The sequence below is a fragment of the Macrosteles quadrilineatus genome, unplaced genomic scaffold (assembly GCF_028750875.1).
Source record: "Macrosteles quadrilineatus isolate MER2022 unplaced genomic scaffold, UCM_ALF_1.0 Scaffold_7__1_contigs__length_78375512, whole genome shotgun sequence".
NCBI lineage: Eukaryota > Metazoa > Arthropoda > Insecta > Hemiptera > Cicadellidae > Macrosteles > Macrosteles quadrilineatus.
Window position 1 is genome coordinate 72,115,298 of NW_026542600.1, and position 18,167 is coordinate 72,133,464.

General features: G+C 35.5%; 1 long non-coding RNA gene across 1 annotated transcript; it reads right to left on the bottom strand.

Annotated features, from left to right (window-relative positions):
* Positions 1-773: 773 nt before the first annotated feature.
* Positions 774-17,661, bottom strand: LOC128998466 (uncharacterized). The gene is made up of 6 exons (XR_008491210.1): positions 17,322-17,661; positions 15,246-15,431; positions 14,355-14,445; positions 9,484-9,609; positions 4,041-4,144; positions 774-1,352 (listed from the first exon to the last, which is right to left on the bottom strand). It is a non-coding gene; the product is annotated as an uncharacterized LOC128998466 (long non-coding RNA).
* Positions 17,662-18,167: the final 506 nt, after the last annotated feature.

The following is an 18,167-nucleotide window of genomic DNA, read 5'->3' on the forward strand; positions in this document are numbered from 1 at the left end:
CTGAACACATGATCACACTACTGCCAAATAGGTTCATCTTCAAAGATATTCCACCACACCTTAACTGCTTCTAGCTAAAAAAATCCAACTGTAATAACTCGCAGTTGTAAGTAATTAAAATAGCTTGATTTGGAGCTCACAGATCACATTACTGTAAATGTTTTTTTTATATATTTGTGATATGACAATATTGAAAATAATGTCATTATGATATATGATTATTCTATTTAGCTAGCGGCACATTATTCCTCACTCTTTAAAAAGTTAAAAATTACTGTCACCATAATTACATCCCAGAAGATCTTTTATACATCAAGACTCTCCAAACTGACCTCCAAACACTTTCAACAAAACTTACTTTATTGGCTAATCTTTTCATTGCACTCCCTTTTTCTAAATATTAACTATTTCAAATGTTACTTTGAACAAGACAACATCATCCTGCAAGTCAATATTCTGCTAAACAAAACTTGCACAGGCTATTTTAAACTCCCCATCCCACTCACAAGGGTAAACAACTTATGTAACTTTAACTTGTACTAATATATATAGCTTTATTGCTTTCAAATCCTTATCAAATTCAATTTTCATTGTTGACAGAGAAAGAAAATCTATTGTAACCATTATACATCGACATTGTGTTTAATACCACATTACAGGTTTTTAACAAATAAAATCAGCAACCAACCCATCACTAATTTAGAATAGATATAAGAGTAATGCACATAATGAACTGGCTATTAGCCACAGTGGGATTTAAAGAAGAAACAATTAAAAACACACACACAAAGTTTATTACAAAAAAAATTTTATTTGAAACTTGACATTGTGGTACAACTAAACAAGTAGGAACTATAAAACAACTTCATTAATGAGAAAAATCGAGCGACTAGAGTTCCTTAAACAACCTATTTATCAATAGATCTTTTTGCATTTCATCTATTTGTAGTCTATGTGGACGGGCTAATGAAAGGTTAAAAGAGGCCGCCAACCTCTGAAAAAAGCTCTGCTCTGCGTATTTTTGTCAGTAAGTTAAGTCTGCTGTTGAATCTATACAATACAAAACCCTTATAAACCGTGTCTAAAGCCACCTTAACAAAGACATAGCATTTCAATAAATTTCTTTGGCTTAACTTACACCACTCATCTTGAGATCAATTGTTTGTACTTTAGTTAAATATAATTATAGCTAAATAACTATTAATATTAAGAAGACTCGTAGACGACACATACAATGTTTTTTTAAGCACACAGAACACAATCTCATAAAGAGATTTAAGGCAATGTTAATATAACTAATATACTCAACGGTCCTGTCAATCTGGAATCTTCTTGTAGCTTGAAGTTGTTTCCTGAAACAAAAACAAAAACATTAAAATCATATTTTCTTACCACCCTGTCAAATTGAACAAATTGCCTGCAAAGAAATACTCAAGTAGTAAACTCATGCAAATTTAGTGAAATACTCAAGTAGTAAACTTATGCAAATTTAGTGAAATACTCAAGTAAACTTCAGCAAATTTGTCCTAAATAAGTATCATAATAACATGGGAATCCAAATATCATTTTGATAGTTCAAAACTTTATCATTAATATATGACAGCTAGGATTAAACTAGAACAATTAACTGAAAGCAGTATTGAGTTAAACCAAAACACCTTACACCAAATGACTCAGTTAAGGTCTTTGTCTTTCCCTCCTTAATCCCTCACCAACCTAAGGCTACGGCTACAGTCATACTTGGCGACCTTGTTGTCGGAACAAAGAATACAAGTGTGTAACAATAAATTAAATGAACGGCCACACTATATTCTACCCGCGGTCAGCAACTACCGCAGAAAAACAAATGGATCCGGGAGTGTTTTGGTCGCGGCAACAAATACCATGACATGTTACAGCACTCGTCGATAATTCACTCCTTCACATACTCAGTTCCTGCACTATTTTCATTTATATATTTTTCAGTCTGGGTCTGGCAGTTGTAAAATATCTCTTAAGAATTAATTATCTTCTCTTCTAGTCTTCTGATGCGATAGGAGTCCAAAAAGCTTGTTTATTTTTCACAATGTCGCATGTTGTTGTCAAAGTAATTAGCTCACATAAGCTATACTCATCTGAAAATACTACATACAATTTACAATTTAAAAATACATTATCCCTAAACAAAATAGTTTAGGTGCGATAAAAATAAATTTTTAGGGAATTCACTCTATACCAGCAGTTCCTCTTCCTTTTAGATATTCAATAAATAGCAGCAGAAAGTACTGGACTGTGATTAGACGATTTAGACGTCCACAATTGGTTTGATAAACAAGATTTAACCATATAACATTTAATTTGTTACACCCCACAAATGCATGGAAAAAATCTAGCCCATCATGAAGATCATTTATGTTGGGAATATTTATGCCTACGTTCTAGTCGGAAAATATAATACTTTTTGTTTTTGGTTCATTAGGCTCGTCATTCCAAACAAATGGACTCTCAAGGGAAAGGCCTAGATGTCTTCCCTCACTACCTGCTCTATTATCTCGCCTAAATTATCAGTAGGTCTGACCTAGAACTATCATTAGGTACTTCCTGATCAATACTTCCTTGAAGAAATTCAAATTCATTATAATTATCCAATTGAGTGGTGAAATCTACTACCATAAACCAGTCATCTAGATCAGCAGAATTAGGCCTATAGGTAGCAGCGTTTTCGTTTGAAGTTAGATGCCTATTGAACACTGTTTCAAAAACAAATTCATCATAAACAGATAAATTAATCCCCCCCGAAATTACTCTTTCTATAGTTTCATTGATAATCTCTGTATTAGGAGAAATAACATCACTAAAGTCATTACTGTGACTGTCAAACAGCTCTGCGGTAGGCCTTCACCCTGTTCGAGTCTTGAATTTCACAGTCAGGATCGGATTCTTGGTCATCCCAAAACTGTTCAAGTGGGCCCACAAATTAATCTTCAATGGAAGATAAGTCGCGATTATCAATAAATCTGTCAATTTCACCCAACCGCAAGCCACAACTTTACGACATGGCGATGTAAACACAACCTCAAAACTTCCACTAGTTTGCTTACATTTAACATTATTTTCTAAATTGCATTTTTGGGTTGCCAACCGATAGAAAAAAAATTGTAATGTAACTAATGCAGCTTATCGCAGCAACACAAAGTGACCCAGTACGTGCTGCTATCTATCGGGAAAATCTGAAATTACTAGCACTGTCGTGTGACAAGAGTACCTCAACGAAGTATTCTGTAGCATCCGTGCGGCCGGACGAGAACGACTCGTCGAAGTAGGCCAATGGGTTAAGTATGGAGATTAGGGCATATATTATAACCTAATCTTGCTTCGATAAATAATGGCCCCCACATTAAGCACAATTTACAGTTTCAAAAATGTATACTATCTATGCTTATTTAGTAGAGATTTTTATTTTTAATAAGAAATAAGGGAATTAAGGGGGAAACCCCAAAATCCAATAAGCAAGACCAACAATCGATTTTAAAAAACTGAAGCGATAAGATCGGCAAGCGACTCATCACTAATTGAAATTGTTGCCCAGTGTAGCCACCTCCAGCAACCAGGTCACAAGAAAAAGTCGCAGCGACTAGGTCACGGGGATAAAGTCGCTAAGTGTGGCCCTAGCCTTAACGTTTGCTACATTGTTTTGCCACTAGCCTGTATTCAAACCTATGTTTTAAACAGTACTGTCCTTCAGGTCATGAGTCACATCAAGTGACCACTGTTGTCAAGCATATTGTTGACGCTGTTAAAAGATTAAGCTTTGTCAAAGCCTTAAGACATACCTCTACACTCTTATTTAAAAAGCATCAAGGAAGCTGTAAATTTTTCAGTCTTGCAATTTTTTTAATCCACTATGTTACCCCTAACCGGTTTAACTTGTTATCCAGATTACAATGTTTGAACTTGAACAGAGACTACTGTAGTAGCTGCAAACAAGTCGTTAAAAAACTATACTCCCATTAACTAAGTTACGTACCAAGAAGAAATTGTTAGGAAAATAAAATTCTAACCTTAATTCAGTCTCTGCTTTGGGATTCGATGAAATGCAGAGATAAAATCAGCGATTTCTCTTCTATCGACTAAGTGTTCAAACGCAGTTCTTACAGACTCGTAGCTGTAACAAAAATTTTAAAATACTTAAGACTGTTTTACTGCACTAGAAATACACAGATTTAGCAACAAAACAAGAGCAGAAATCTTATTATAATTTTAATTTACCATAGCCAAATGTTTGTTTTCAATGTAAGCCTATGGTTATGGACCTTCTTAACATGAAAGTTGGCCTATCAAATGAAAATGAGGAATCATGGTCAATTTTATATATTTTACAGAATAGTATACAAAACAATTCATCCACTATGAAAGAACTAGCCAATAGGATGGAGGCAGTAGAGAAGAGAGACCGAGAGGTGGCTGATCGTTTAACAGCCGCATCAATGGAAATCCGTGAGCTAAAAAGCGAAATTTAAGTACAGGGTGAGACAGTGAAACGGCATGATTCCTATACCAGCTGACAAGGAATTGGGGGCTATTAGAGTACGGGGGAAATGGCCATAGCCGTCTAGAAAAGTGGAAATTTCAGTAGCCATGGAGCGATGGACGAGTGCACAACACATGTTTGCTGGAAAGGCATTATAAAAACGTGTATATAATGGTTTGTGCTCAGCGCGCTTTTTGTTGTGAGTTCAGTCTATCGCAGCGGGCTCCCATGCCATCAAGGAAAGCTGCCCTCCTTTGGGTGAATAACTTTGAAGCCACTGCTAGCACGATGAAGCGCTATAAAACGATTGCAGACTTTATGGAAACGCTAAAAACCGTCATGGGGTCATTTCAATTCATAATTCAAAAATGTGTGCAAAACCTAATACGCCATTTTACTGACACTGTATTAAACAATATTTTTATTTTTAAGGTGAAACATTAATTTCCACTCATGTACTTAGGATTTATGTTAAAACAACTATCTTTTTCTTCTAAATAAATTATTCATGATTGTTTTAAATCGTGCCGTTCCACTGCCTCACCCTGTAGCACCAGAAGAAAATAAGGTTAGCCAAATTGAAATAGAAGCTGCACGTAAATGTGTAAACTCTTACCGGGAAGCCCTATGAAGCCTAAGAAAATGGAAATGGAACCGCTTGTGGAGGACATCATTTCAATTAATGAAGAAACTGAATTTAATCAAACTAAGGAATCACACAAGGACAATTGGAAGATTTATCAAAATAATAAAATGAATTGGACTCAATTGACACAGAATATGCACAGCTCAGTAGGCCGAAGAACTCATCCCAATAGAACAGTTACGCTAAACAGTTACCAAAGATCTAATAATGATACTAATCAGAGCCAAAATCTGACAATCAAAAACCCAGACCTACGCTAATTATTGGCAAATCCCAACCCACAAGTAAATTGACTGCTGCACCAAGACAATCTTGGATTTTCATATCAAGAATCGGCACAAATGTGGAAACTTCTGACCTGTGTGAGTTTGTGAGTGAACTTTGCGAGGGTAATGGCGTTCACTGTGAAAACTTAAATACAAAGTATCAAACATACAAGTCCTCTAAAGTGGGTATAAGTGGGTAAATCATCGAGGTGGAACCAAGGTAGGCCTACACCCTTAGTAGTAAGCTTTCCTCAAATAAACTAAATATAAGACCACGTGGGCCCAAAGTTTTGATGAAGCCTAAGCTTAAACAGGTTTCAGTTACCAACAAATTAAAATTACTCTTTGTAAATATAAGATCTATATGTAATAAAATTGATTCCTTTGAAGTAACATTGGATGAACATAACCCCAACCTAGTCTGCTTAGTAGAAACATGGCTAACTGAAAGTAAGAAATCCACATTTAAAATAAATGGCTATGATACAAAAACAGAATGTTACAGATCCCATACTGTAGGAGGAGGCTCCCTTATTCTCATTGAAAACAACTCTGCAATAAAAGTAAGTGAAATTAAACCTATTCTCATTAAAAACAACTCTGCAATAAAAGTACAGTAAAAGGTAAGTGTAATTAAAAATGTTAATTCTCTAAGTGTTGAGGGGGTATTTGAAGGCTGTTGTTTGCTGGTCTCTTTCAGTGATTTCAAGTTTATTGTTTTAAATTTATACCCACCTTTTGAAGAGAGGTTTATTGAGTTTCTGGATATACTGGATGAAGCACTTAATCTAATAAGAAGCAAATATAACTTACCATTGATATTATGCGGGGATTTAAACATTGAAAATTTGGTCCAAAGTGGGATCAGATATAAACATTGTAAGTGACCACAACATACTTTACGCCACACTACATTATTTTGACGAACTTCCCACGCAAGGATTTAGTCCAGAAAACAGCTGTTTGCCGCCAGCTTATTCAAATGGGGTTTCATTGCGTAATACTGTTCTGCAATGAGTTTTACCGGACACCAATCAGCTGATTATACTGTATTTGCGTGGCAATGATTGGTTATAAAAAAAAACATAATCTCTCTTAGAGGTTATGACTGGTGATGTTTAGTCCTTTAGTTGGTGGAGATATATAAGGATTTGTGCAGATTTATTAGTATGGCGTAAACTATCGTACGTAACTCGTCCAAAACGTGTGTACCGGACTCGTATGGTAATCCCGTACTCGACTTCGTCTCGCACGGGAACGACCACACTCGTCCAGTAAACACTTATTTTCAGGACTAGTAACGTAATATACTATTTAGCTAAAATTGGGGTAAAAAAAGTAACCTAAATGAGAACTACAAGATTGAAAAAAAGAATTATTTCATTATTTCTAAACTAGCCTTGGAAGCATTTTGTTGTCTGCTCAAAACTAATAAATGGAAGTTAGAGGAAGTACCTACTTGTTGAGGAGGGCCTACTTGCTGATGAGCCTTCAAGTAAATTTAATTTTATGTTCGAAGAATTCTATTCAACCTTCTTGTACTTGTTTGAAATATCATTCCCTAAAGTGGTGACTAATTTGAAAAATCATAACTAACTGGATAAACAAAGAAATAAGAAATTCACAAACAGCCTTAAAAGACCTTTATTGGAGTACTAGAACTTCAAATAATTTGAAAAGATTATACAACCAGGCCAAAGCCAATCATAATAAACTGATACTTGATTGTAAAAAGGGTTCATACAATCTATGAAAAAGCTATGTGTAGGCTATAAAACTAACAGAATTTCTGGAAACCAACAACTTAATAGATAAAGAAAAACATGGATTTCGATCCGGCAAGTCTGTGATTAGTGCTAGTGTTCAGTTCATTGAATCAGTAATAGATTCGGTGGATAAGAGAAATAATGTTACTGGGGTCTTTATGGACCTCAGGAAGGCTTTTGATAGTGTGTCACACTCCAAGCTGGTAAATATCCTGTTTCGTTTGGGTATCAAGGGAAGAACTTTAATAGCAAATAACCAATTTCACATGTAAATACTTTTTTAAACAATTTAAACCTTTTAGTTAATAAATAAGACAAAGTGCATATCTTTTTCAACATATCAAAGTAATAAACCAGCTCAACACAGAATTTTGATGGAAGGAAAATGTCTATAAGAACTGCAAAATTTTAAATTCCTAGGACTTTGAATTGGAACCTTCATATTGAACATCTTGGCCGTAAAATTTCATCAGGGATTTTTGCTTTGAGAAAAATTTCTAAATTATGTCCTTTGGAAACATTAAAAATAATTTACTTTGCTTTTATTTACTCCCACATCTCCTATGGCATAATGTTATATGGAACAACCTCTCAAGAAAATTTGGAACAAATATTATTATTTCAAAAAGAAGAATTTCGTATCATGTTAAACATTCAAGATTGGAGAACCTTAGTTAAAGAACAATTTTCAAAACTTGGTATTCTTCCTGTTTTTGCCCAATATATCTTTGATTTGATTTTGTTTGTAAAGGATATTTTACCAAAACTCGAGACCTTGGGTTCATGCCACAGCTATGGGACAAGGCACAGACACAAAATCAGTTTTTACAAATCACAACTTAAAATTCTTTGGAAATAAACCTTGCTAGGATTAAATTGTATAACCTTCTGCCTGATATTTTACAAATTACAGACAAAAATAAATTTAAAAAACAGCTAAAAACTTTTATGTTTTCCAAGCCCATTTATTCCCTAGATGAATTTTTTGGTTGACTGTGTAGTAAATTTGTAAGTTATAAGTTTTTTTGTATTTTTGTTTAGCCTTTTTATATAAGTTGCGGTTAGTTTTAATAATATTATTTAATTGTATAACGCCATTCTGGTGCAACATGTTGTACTCCTGAATAAAGATTATATGACTATGACTGTACAAAATAAAATTAGTAATTACAAAAATGAAAGTCGAGAATTTTGGAGAGTAGTACGGAGCCTGACCGACAAAACATCTGCGAATGAAGGTATAACCCTAAAAAATGAAGAATCTTTAATTAATGACCCAGTAGATGTGGCAAACCTGTTCAATTCTGTCTTTGTTGACGAAGTAAGGAAGCTGACTGAACTGCATGGAAATATCACCGAGGGTGTACAGGAATCAACCGATGGATTAGATTTTGATCTCGATGACTGCATGCAGCTAGAACCGACTACAGAGGATGAAGTACTGAGGGTGATGACTGTGGTGGGAAGGAGGACCAGTACAGGAGTTGATGAGGTACCGTGCCATTTATTTGGAAGTTGTACTGAATTTTTTGCCAAACCTTTTACACTAATCTAATCATCAATGAATCTTTTGCAACTGGAACTTTTCCAGACAAATTAAAAATATCAAAGATAATACCTATTCATAAGAAAAATTCTAAAAAACTGGTCATTACAACATTACAATGTATAAGAAAACTTGGAAATTTACAACAAAAACTCGATGACTGCATGCAGCTAGAACCGACTACAGAGGAAGTACTGAGGGTGATGACTGTCGTGGGAAGGAGGACCAGTGCAGGAGTTGATGAGGTACCGTGCCATTTATTTGGAAGTTGTACTGAATTTATTGCCAAACCTTTTACACTAATCATCAACTGGAACTTTACCTTTTGCAACTGGAACTTTTCCAGACAAATTAAAAATATCAAAGATAGTACCTATTCATAAGAAAAACTATAAAAAACTGGTCATTACAACATTAAAATTTATAAGAAAACTTGGAAATTTACAACAAAAACTAAGTTTTATTTAATGTTTAATACAAATACCGGGACTTATCTTTGTGATATATTGTCTTATTATTCAAAATTAGCCTAATTATTAAAATAGTGACAACATTAGTTAAAATTAAACAACAGGTAATGGAATTGAAAGGCAAACAAAAAAGTCTTACAAAATATGAATTATTAGCCTAGCACTGAAAAGGTTAAAGTATATTTCTTAATAGCCTAAGTAAAGTCATAACACACTAAATCGAAAGGTTTAGGAACCGCTGCATTATAGAATTGTATTTATCACCTTTCATATACTCACCTCTGGATTAAGATCGTGGTGGATGACGTTTCAGATCAAACCATCAATTACAAACTTGGAGAACGATTTTTCCTTTTCATGCATCATTCAGAAGAATGTCTGCAATATTTCATAGTAATTCTGTTTCTGAAATAGATTGGGTGAATTAGTATTTAACCCTCCGAGTGTCACGCGTCATAAAAACGACGCACAACACACTTTGTGTAGGGTCACGCGTCGCTTTTAAGACGCACAAACATCGTTTACGGCGAAGGCTCTATGACTGACTGAATCGGATTGAACTGGATCGAGTTAGGTATCGTTCTTTCCGTAATATTCTAAGCTTTCTCCAGAGGTCTGTCTCTAAGCGCTATTCATTTTAGTTCCGAAAATATTGTACCAGACAGCTGACGTGCGTGTATTTGTAAACAGCTAGGTTCCCCCGGACCGATGACTGATGTGTTTTATTACGTTTATCATTGTTTTAGTGTTAAAAATCAAAAGTAGTGATATACGTGGTGCATTATAAGAAGATTTAAGTGGTTTTGAAGTGCTGGTTGATGATCCTGAAGAAGTAGGTAGTGATATTGATGTAAATTATCAGCCAGATTCCTAGCTATGGTTAGGCTATGCATTCTTAGCTAAACGCTATGTACTGAAATCCGTTTTTCGCTCATAACTTATTTATTTGATAACTTACCTCGCTATATGATTATATATTTGTAATCCTCATTAAATTTAGAACAAAGTGGCTATTTTCAAATATTTATAGGCCTATAATTTATACAATTTCATTGAGCGCGAACTTTTTTTTTTTTTGAAAATTTTCGAAATTATATTTTTTTTTACCTAAAAATTTTTTTTTTGAAAAAATGTTCCTTATGTTTTATATATAATATTGAAGCCCATGATTTTCCAAACAAAATGGTATATAGAACATTAGAATTAACATTGTTTTAAGCTTCTCAGATCCGTTTTAATAAAACCTTGCAAAGGGGCCAAAAATAGGTGGACATTAAGGCCTAAACTATGGACACTCGGAGGGTTAACATAGCAATTGTTTTAAATGCTTTATAAACTATTGTACTAAATATAACCTGCTGTCTTGTCTACACCTGAAAAGATCCTCAAAGAACCAAATATACTCAGTTTTTAGTGTCTTCTGTATGATCTATGGCCTACTATCTGCTACGAGGGCTATCCAGAGAGTAAAGAACGTTTTGTTCTGACATTTTGGTGCGTGCGCACTCGGCAACTCAGTCGGCGTCCAGCCGTGACAACGGAAGCATTCTCGCGCTGCCCGTTTTTTTCACAATTTCAACTTAAGATGAGCGCTGCGGTTAAACATCGGACCGCTAGTTAAGAGGTGCGGTCAGTGATACAGATTTTGTTGGCAAAAAACTTAAAACCGATATACATTTATCGCCAAGTGTGTGAAGGTTAACCCTCCTGGTGTCAGTAATTTTTGTGTGGTGTCAGTTGTTTTTGGGCATTTTACAGTAATACTTAAACAAATCTACTTTGTAAAATAACTATACCTTGTTATATATTTTTGTGCAGCTAAATATATGCACATTATGATTCAGCACAAATAATTATGTTTTTATAACTATTAAAAAAAATAATGAAATATTGAAATATGAGTAATTGTAACTAAATGAAACATCTGAAATAGCCATTTATTTCTAAATATTATGGCAAAAAAGAAAATATGAACTTTAGTATGGTTAACTTAATTTTTAGAACAACCAAGAGTCATAAATATGCTCGAGGAATGGTCGCAAAATCACTCACTAGGCCTATTAAAATGACTTTACTGCCACTGCACATAACCTTTGAATATATTACTGCAAACTAGTGATGGTCGAATCCAGGAATTTCGAATCTTGAATCCGAATCTTAAAAAATTTAAATTTGAATGTCGAATCTTTGAATCTCGAGTCCCAAAAATAATTGATTAGAAATGGGCTTATTGTTATCAAAAAAGCAAGAATGGAATAGGAACCATTTATAAATTAATATAACACTAACCATTTATGACTACTCTTTGCAATGAAAAGTTACATAATTACTCTCACACACGGCAAAAATAACAGATGACTAATCAGTTACTTCCTTTAAAACCTACTTTTAAATTGAACAGTCGGTCGGTATACTTTATTTGGCCGGCAAATATAGGGAATATAATATAATAATATAATATAACAAATATAGGGATTTTAAGAATATGAATGAAGTTGAGTTTATGGCACTTAATAGAAAATTCTCAATCTCTTGATGAAATGTTAAATGAACTAACAAAATTATAAATCTGTTTGACAAACATGGTCCAATTGTTTCAAAACGTTTGACCAAAAAACAACCAGTGCCTTGTATTACCCCTGAAATACGTAGCTTGATGGCTAGGCGCGACTGTCTTTTCAGGAGAGCAAAACGGAGTTTAAGAAGAAATGGAACAGTATTGTTATTTTCGAAATAGAGTTAAACCACTTTTGCGGTTTAGCGGAAATCAAAATTACAACATATTTGTATGCTTTTTGAAAATAATAACCAACCATCTAGAGTTTTATGGCGTAACGTAAAAATTCTTGGGCTTGGGAAACAACCTGACGCACAAAGAGTCAATATTCCTCTCAATGAATTAAACGCTTTCTTCTCTTCCTTTGGTCAAAGCATCAATCAACAACAAGTTGAAAGTTACATAACGGAGTTAAGAAACTCCTCTGTACAAGAATTAGGATACCCCAAGTTCATTTTCAAACCTGTACTGCAGTCTGATGTTCTGAAATCTATTTGATGTATTCACAGTAATGCTATTGGATCTGATGGCATTCCAAATCGCTTTATTAAGGACATTCTCTTTGCTATACTCCCCACTATCACCTGCACTTTCAACACATCTCTAAGGCAAAGCATATTCCCGATTTCTTGGAAGTCTGCCCTAATTCGTCCCTTAAATAAGATTCCAGCACCTGCTGCTTGCCAGGATTTCAGGCCGATCAGTATATGCCCGCATTATCTAAAGGCCTTGAAAGAATCGTGCACTGCCAAATGACAGAGTTTCTGACTGAAAACAATATCTTATGCAATTCACAGTCTGGCTTTCGAACAGCTCACAGTACAGAAACAGCACTCTTACGTGTGACGGACGACATTAGACTAGCAATGGAACATCGGCAGGGTACAATTCTTACCCTTTTTGATTTTTCTAAAGCCTTTGACTGTGTAAATCATAAGCTCCTCTTGGAAAAGCTAAGGGCCATAGGGTTTTCAAATGGTGTATTGGACTGGCTGGGATGCTATCTGTCAGACAGGCGGCAATGTGTTGAGGTTGATTACTTACGTTCTGACTTGGAGACAGTTACTAGTGGTGTGCCTCAGAGGTCCATCCTTGGCCCTCTGCTGTTCGTACTATACATAAATGACTTGAGCTCAGTCTTCACACACTGTAAATACCACATGTATGATGACGACTTACAGATTTATACACATTTTTCACCCAAATTGATCAACGAAAGTGTTCTGAGAGTGAACGAAGATATTGAGAAAATCATTACTTGGACTAATAAACACGGACTCAGACTTAACCACGAAAAAACTAAACCGATTATAATTTGTCATCCACGTTCACGGAACTCTATTGATTAAAGTGGTCTAAATACCTGTAATGTCGACAATCCCAAGTGGTTGTGAAACAACTAGTTTCGGCTCATAACGGAGCCATCTTCAGGTTTTCCAAGGACATTATCACTTCTTCCGAAGGTTGTCAAAGTTCACAAATAATTTACATACATTAAAAACATTTAAAAACACGTAACACGCATGCCTAGGCCTAGCTTTAACGACGTGACCGGCGGGAGTGTATGTCTAGACTAGCGGGCACTACGGTCTTATCAGTAACAGGTTATTTGTGGGTATCATTCTTCTCCCTCTCCCTTTCCATTATTTCTTTTGTAGTGTTCTAAATAAAGTTAGAAGCTAATGAAAGCTTATCGTTTAGCACGTTTTGTTTATCTGATTTGACTGCCTTATAAATTTTGAATTCTTCTAGCGTGTTGATCTGAAATTTGTTTTTATTAAAATGTACAACTGTCATGTTATCATTGATGTTGGAATAGCTATGGTTGTTTGTGATTAAATGTTCTGCAAAGGTTGAAGATTGTGTGGACGTGGTTTTCTTGGGGATGTGTTCCTTCAAACGTTTTGCAAAAGAGCGTAATGTCTGGCCTATGTAATAACTATCACAATAGCTGCAATTAATTTGGTAAACACAAACACCTGTCTTATCATAGTTTGATGTAGATATGAGCGGTCGTTCCTTCAACTTAGAGCCAAGTTTGTTAACCGATTTAAATGCCACTGTGATGTTGTTCTTGGTCATAATATTTTTAAATTTGTAACTTAGATGAGTTCCAAAATCAGCTGATAAAAACGTTTTAGGCTCTTTTGCTTTGTTTTTATCTTTATTCTGATGTTTAGCTACCAGTATATCTACTATATTACTTTTGAATCCATTTTTTACAGAAATGTATTTGATGGTATTTAATTCCTCTTCATAATCTTTTGCCTTCAGTGGTACTGTCAACAATCTGTGTACAAAACTGTTGTATGCAGCCAGGGAATAATATCCTGATGATATATTTAATATCCTGAACTTAACTAACCTAACTCCTCACAGCACTGCACATTGGCGGTCCTATTATGGTGGCCTCCGTATAATCCATAAGTAACAACGAAAGAGAGCAGGCTAGCCTACATTAAGTTCAAACAAATCATATAGTACTTCACCTATGCTAAATATCAGCCATTTCTCTCTGGGAAGAGGGAAATTTAATATAGTTTTTCAGAATTGACTCCATAGCATCGCAAACAGAGTGTAAACAATTACTCACACTTGATTGTGACATTCCAGGGTAGGTATCTATTTTGGCCAATACACTCCTGGTAGCTTCCTGAGGCCATGAACCGAAGAGATGTCAGAACCTAGAATTAGATAACATTAAAAACACGTAACAAGCTTAGAGGTTTTTTTAGTACATAGAAAATTATTTTTCTTAAATAATTCAATAATTTACATAAGATTAATCAAGAAGTTAGTCCAAATGACTATCTATGTAGGCTTAAGTGTCTTCACTAGACCAAAGTTACAAGTTTAACTTTATTACACATAAAATTTAGCCAATCAAAACATAGCTTCTTTCAAAAATGTTGAGTCAGAACTCAGAAGGGAATATATTACCCACTAAGGCCAAATTTATGCACCGCAGCAGTTAAATAGGTCAACATTGACTTGAATGTGTGCTTTTATGACAGTAACAGTGAAAAAATGTCTTTAGAATGATTGGGCAGTCTCTAAATACGAACAGCTGCTATTCAAGAACTGCCGCTGCAAGTGTTACTGCCGCGGGACAGATCAGTCAGCCGTCAGACATGAGGCGACTGTCGTCGGGCGACTACCGCCAGATCATTTATAAAACTAGCCTAACTTATTTCAGACACAACCATTAATTGCCATAATTTGTTTTTAAATGCAACCTATTAAGTTAATAGCAAATTAAAGTGTATTATTAAGAAGAATCGTGTTAATGATTTCCTGAAATAAGGTTAAGGCTAAGTTAATGGCTAATCTAATAAGTGTGGATGCCTTAAGTTACAACGAGAACCATTAACAATATTTCTCGACAAAAAGACTAACTTACCCTACCCAACATTTATATTTAAAGGTTTAATTTTTTAAACTAAACTAAACTACCGGTAAGTTAAACTTTATCATGATAACTGACTCTTATGTCACTTGGCATGGCACTGGAACGATGTGCTACTGGCAGTCTGGGCTCTAGCTCATTACAAAGCTCTCGAGCGAGAGGTTTAGATAGCCTAAATAGCTTGATAAATGTTCGTTCTCTTGCAGATCCCAAGGTTTAAAGCCTGTTGTTTAAAATTACAAGTCTTCTGTAGTCATCTTCAAACTGAAAACAATTCATTGTTATATTAAATGCTGCACTTTTGTAAAAGAGCATAGACTACTAAACTTTTATTTAATATGTGCATAAATGAGACAAATAAATTATTAGGCTAAATAAAAATCTATCCTTTACAGGCTAAGTTAAATAAGCTTAGTTGATTGTTTCATTCACATCTGACATTAACTTAACAATAAATTTATAGATAGGTAGCCTATCTTAGTATGATTGATACAGGAATGTAACCACTAAGAGAAGACGCTTTAGAGGTAGGTAGGCAGTTTAAGTTTCCTACTCCTTTTTACTCCTTCAAAGAGTATTTTGAAATTTCACCTGGCCAAGTAAGTAAGTTTTTTTAGCTAATGAGTGCCAATGTGTGATGATAAATAAGTTGTGTTTTTGTTTTTCAATTCCAATGGTGTGTTGCAGGCTTAGGCACGCGACAGTTGGTGGCTCCACTAGCAGCAGAGTACGAACTACAATCTGCAGCGTCCTCACATGCACCGTGGCTCCACTAGCAGTTTATTGTAGCGCGGAGGTAAACGTGGCTCTGGATCATGTCGCAAATCAACATTCGTAGTGTGTTGTTCAGTGTACTTTTGTCTTTTATCAAAACGCAGCAAATAAAATGGTGGATCCATTCATTATTAAGCAACAGAAAGTCCGAAGGGATGTTTACACATTGCATACTTAACTACAAAAGTATTTAGATAAGTTTTTTTTTATATTATCGAATGCCCCAAAACTCTTTTGATTACTTAATAAGCTTTCAGTGACATTAAGGTAATTTTATTGTACTGAATTTTAACTAATTATTTTATACAGTGAACCCTCGCTTCAACAATCCAATCGGTGTGTCGAATTACTCTACTTTAATGGTAATTTTATCTCTATTTCTATTCTATTTCCATTTAAATTTTATAGCACTCATTTACCACCAGACGTAATATTTCTAAGTAACCAATGTACGCTGAATATCAATGAGTTTCGAGAGTTTTTGTTGTACCTATTAATAATAGGCTAATCTAAAACAGCCATTAGAAGATTTTCATTATAGGCCTAGGGCTAATAATCACAACAATTTTATGACTGCTGCATTTAAAAACAAATTGGATGCTTTCACATATTTGTTTCTCCTATCACTGCTGTATTACTTTATAATATACCTAACTTAAAGTAGGAAACCCCTACACAACCTCTATAAAAAGATTCCCACACTCCCGATATTATTTCCCAGTCCACTTCAGGCTCCATTGATTACAAATCAACGCATAAAAATCCAAAACTAAGGACACTAAAAAGTCGATACTCATTGTATGTCTTGTGCCTGTATGCCGGTCGGCTGTGCGTAGGGCCTACACTGACTTGGCGCAGCACTACAATCTACAGGTAGTGGAGCCACCTGTTGGCTGCAAAATGTAGCGCGAAAATGGTCCAAGTTCCATTTCCGCGCGACGCCATATTCTGCGGCTCGCCATAAAATGTAGCGCGCTGCAGACTGTCGCTAGTGGAGCCACCTTCGTTTGATCGCTGCCTTCCCATTTCTTCAACTGATCAGCTACAATCTGCAGCGCGGCAATCTACGGCAAGTGGAGCCGCGGCCTTAGGCTAAGATTTTGATGTACTGTATTGACGTTTCCTTGTACATATTATGGCTTTCAGGAAATAAATCATTCTCATTCCTAGTTAAATTTAGGTTTCTAAATTTACTGGGTTCCATGATTAGGCCTAGACCTAACTAATATCCAACTATTACAAGTGAGTTCAATTAGGAATAGGCATTGGGTCTTAAGTTATATTAGCCTTCCATCGAGTAAGTTAGGCCTAATGAGTTTTAGCTTAGGCCTACATTAAAAACTTATAACCATAATTAAATCAACTAAGTCACCAACTTACCCAAAGCTAGCTCATTAGTTTGATAGTGGAGATCAAGATAATAGGCCTATTTGGTTATAGTAGTTTACACGCAACGATTGCGTTAACACTATTTTAACTAAGATAGTGTTTTAATTACTGCAAATTACTACTCATGACTTAAAAGAGAGGTTATGTTTTCGTTTGTAACCTCTCATTGTCACTGACAGTGATGTAGTAACGAGTAACGACACGACACATTGTATTAAACATCACATGATCAAACACGTCACAAACACTAGGTTAAACTTGAACCTCATTATTGTTGACTTTGTCATGCATGTACCATGTACCTTAGTACCTTGTACCTTGCAAATGCAAAATTACGGCAATAATAAGTTTCTGCACTTCTGCACTTCTGCAGTGCTCGCAGTCGCACACTGAGTCCGGTCCGGAGTCCGCTCAGTTCAGTCCAGTCTTCTCAGTCAGTTCAGCTCACCCACTCACTGCGTCGGTTCGGTCCGCTCAGTTCCGTCGATGGCGTCTACCGGAAGGTCGATCCCGAGCTTTTCTTTGCAGATGCTGGTCACCAGTGCTTCATTGTCCTCATTTTCGCACTCCTGTATTCCGAAAATGCGGATTTTGTTGCTGCGTGTGTATTGTTCCAACTCGCCAGTTCTATCGATTAGTTTTAATTCAATATTGTTGTTGTCGGACTAATCGCAGGAGGCAGAGCTGAATGACCGCTTGTGGACGAAGAAATTGAATATGATCAACAACATTCATCAGTGGTGGTTCTAGGACCTTGTCAAGAGGGGGGCTTGGGGGAGTACCCCCAAAAAAGTAAGGGGGTGCGGGGGTCCCTCCCGGAAAATTTGGAATTTTCAA